General features: G+C 39.7%; 1 long non-coding RNA gene across 1 annotated transcript; it reads left to right on the forward strand.

Moving 5' to 3' along the window:
• Window positions 1-1238: 1238 nt before the first annotated feature.
• LOC138522050 (uncharacterized) lies at window positions 1239-3373 on the forward strand. The gene is made up of 4 exons (XR_011283224.1): window positions 1239-1353; window positions 1463-1590; window positions 2137-2226; window positions 2702-3373. It is a non-coding gene; the product is annotated as an uncharacterized lncRNA (long non-coding RNA).
• Window positions 3374-3741: the final 368 nt, after the last annotated feature.

Below are 3741 nucleotides of genomic sequence, written 5' to 3' on the forward strand. Positions count from 1 at the left end.
GCTGCTTTTTAAACAACCTACATCACACCATCACCTTCACCATGGAATACAATAAGCACTCCATTAATTTCTTGGATCTACAGCTAAAAAAAATATGGGATACCTTTTCTGTTCCATAGTTAAAAAGACTACAGACAGGAACACAACGTTACACTTCTCGAGCTTTCATCCGAGAACATTGAAAGAAAATGTACCTTTCAGCCAGTTTCTGAGATTAAGACGTAACTGTACCGAGATCACGGATTACTACTCCCATGCCAACAGATTAGCAGGGGACCTTAGAGAACGGGGTTACCCGAAGAAACATGTCAAGATTCACCCCAAGGGAAAGTCTTTTGTAACTTAAAACTAAGACCACGGCACAGGACAGTATAGCCTGTGTTACAACATACAGCACAGAATCATTTGCTGTGAAAAAAACTTTGATGAAATACTGGTCGATGATTTCTGCCTGTCTCCCCAATATAGGCAGACCATTGTTTGCCTTCAAAAGGTCCAGGAACCTGAGAGACCAGCTAGTACACGCAAGAGCCAACCACAACACCAACACTAGTCAGCGTACGCTACGCCCTGTTGTTGGTCATTTTCCTTGTGGCAATTGTAGGGCATGTAAATTCACAAGTAAAATCACGCATTTTCAGATTGGTACAAAAAGATGGGACATAAGATTTATGTCCAATTGTAATACTAATAATGTGATTTATTGCATCGAATGCCCTTGCGGACTAAGGTACGTGGGACAAACTACACGACCCATTTCCACTAGGATTGAAGAACATCGCTCCAAGATCAGATGTAAAAACCATTTAGCTCCCATGGTTACACATTTCCTAGAATTACAACATTCACCAGATAACCTTAAGTGGTGGGTCATTGATGTGGTAAAAAACAGTGTGAACATACATAAAACTCTACTATATAAGGAAGCAGATGGATCCACCGACTTGGAACCATGGACAAGAACAAGGGACTTAATGAGGAGATACCTACAGTATACTTTTAGAAGTTGAATTTGGTTACTGACTTAAAAACGTCAGTAACTAACAACAGCAGTCTATTGAATATAGCGCGTCTAGGTATCTTCAGTGCCTAATTAGGCATTGTCCATTCATCACTTCTAACAGTTGATTGCAACAACTGTTCACACTTTTTCACGCTTTCATTTTTCCAACTGCAATTCCAACGTTTGCCTCTACTCACCTCCAGCGCTAGAGAGCACATTGTGATTTTCTATGCTCCTTTGAGGTGGCTTGGTTTGGTCTCCACAACAACGGAGAGTCTCCCGATGGTGTAACAGCCAAGGTACGACTGGCCAGCACTACATCTCTGGAACACTTACCCCGGATGCACACGGTGAGAAATGCTTAATTTTCTTTTGTCAGTGGGCGTATTCTTGCTATCCATACAACCCAGAGACTACAACACGCAGCGCTCATGCGTTTTGTTTTATCTCTGCATTTAGATGTGATTCCTCCATTCACGTCCTTTGACTCTGCAATTGAAGCGGCCGATTGACACGAGTGGCTCCGAGCATTGTTCTAATGCCAATTTCAACTAGGCTCCAGTTATAATAGCCTACAACATAGTAAGGTAGGCTTTCATCAAGTTTAAAGGCTTTGCTTTTGCTTTTCCCTCTTATTTATTCTCAGTTACACACGCAGATGCCGGTTGCTCTGTTTATTTATTTTTTTCAGAGACGCATCTGTTTATTAGTAATGAAAGCACTTAAATCAAACATGCCCTAGCACACATTGGGCATTGAACGCATTCACTTTAATTCATTTCTTTTTTATTCATTTTTCACTTACATACTCAGATGCCGTTTGCTTTGTGTATATTTTCCTACAGATACACATCTGGTCAAAAGTAATGACAACATTTAAATCAAACATGCTTTCATCTTGTTCAAAGGCTTTGTTTTTTCCCTTTTATTTATTCTCAATTACACACGCAGATGCCGGTTGCTTTGTTTATTTTCATCCAGAGACTCATCTGTTCAGCAATAATGAAAGCACTTAAATCAAACATGCCCTAGTACACACTGTGGCATTGAACGCAGTTACTTTAATTTATTTTATTTTCATTCATTTTCAGTTACATACTCAGATGCTGTTTGCTTTGTTTATTTCCCCACAGAGAACATCTGTTCAAAAGTAATGACAGCATTTAAATCAAACATGCCCCAGCACACATTGGGCACTGAACGCACTTCTTCTATTCTATAACGTAAGTGCCCTATGCTTTCTTTGGGTTTCACATAGATGCATGACTGATACCCTGACTTTCCACTGGGTGACAAACACGTGGACCCTGGCTTTGTTCTCGCTATACACCGTCAGCTTTAGAGTTGCAGGCTTCACTTCAACTAAAAAATGCCATGTTCAAGTCCCATCACAAGGGACTATGATTTCTTTCACTAACCATGGCTGACACTTTCTGCCCATTTTATGCACGTCTTTAACCTTCTATTCAACTGTTTGTTTGTCATTGATGCCGATATGGCATCGCCGGCTCCAGCCCTTGTGCTGTGCATGCTAAATAGTGGTGTTTGCCGTCAATTCATGACAGGGTTGAGAGCTTGGTGATATTCGCTTACATATTCACTGTCGCTCACCACGCCACTGAACAAAGATACTAAATGCTATATAAATATGTCTTGTATACCACTAAAGGTTCCTTTTGTTCCTTTTTTTTACCTCAGGGGTCACATCTATTACTGGTCCTGAGGAAGGCGGGCAATTGTTCTATCTGCCGAAACGTAGACCAAGCGTACCCCCTGATCTGGTCCTGTACGTTTGGAGCACCGTTTAAGATTCCCTCCCGGTGTTATACGTAGACCCCTAGTTTAGGTATCCATGCACCTCAGATCTCTAGTTTAGGTATCCATGGACCGCCTTTTTGGACACATGACTGGTTGAATGCATGAAAAAGTTTTAATTACATATATGATTTGATTGGAAAATAATGGTTGAACCTTTTTCTTGAAACTCCTAGCAGACTTGAAACTGGAGTAGAGTTGCTATTAAAAAAGGCACCTCCCAGACACCATCGAGATGGTATCAGATTTAGGCTTGATATGTATATCATGTGACATTAATTGGCATGAGCTTGATTTATTTCACCTGTAATGTTGTGTAATTACGTGGGAATTGATGTAAATCCATGTTTGTCAATTTGATTTTTTTCATTTGTAAATACGTGCAGGAACTGTGCATGATAATTGTGTATAAAATGCCCTTTTTTCACTGATGTTTTTAGATGATAAACATGTCGTATGCTTTGGTCTGATTGTTTACTATGTATGTATAGATAATTTGATATTAGAAGTTTTTACACCTCATTTATTAACAATAAAAAACAAATTTATCTTGTTTTTGAAATGCTCTAATTGAACTAAACGTAGTTGTAACCTTGGACTTCAAGGAATTTTTCCTATAGACAGAGAGAGATGTGTAAATATTGAACACATATTTAGGAGTTCCTTAATTTATTTGACAAGGACTGTGCATTAGGATACCCCACTGGGTGGTAAATATACACTCCCACTGGAGGCTATCCACAATACTCTTGGATTCCTGTACCATAGAGACAACCTTGAAATAATATGAAGAGAGACTGAGCTTTTTAGCTCCTTGCCTGCCAGGACAAACCCCCTTTACGTTTAAGGAAACCCTGCTAACCCAACTCTAAAATCTCAGCTTTCCGCATACGTTTCCCATACAGAAAGTCACACAACCACAT

This window comes from Ambystoma mexicanum, chromosome 1q (assembly GCF_040938575.1).
Source record: "Ambystoma mexicanum isolate Mex_15411 chromosome 1q, UKY_AmexF1_1, whole genome shotgun sequence".
Taxonomy (NCBI): domain Eukaryota; kingdom Metazoa; phylum Chordata; class Amphibia; order Caudata; family Ambystomatidae; genus Ambystoma; species Ambystoma mexicanum.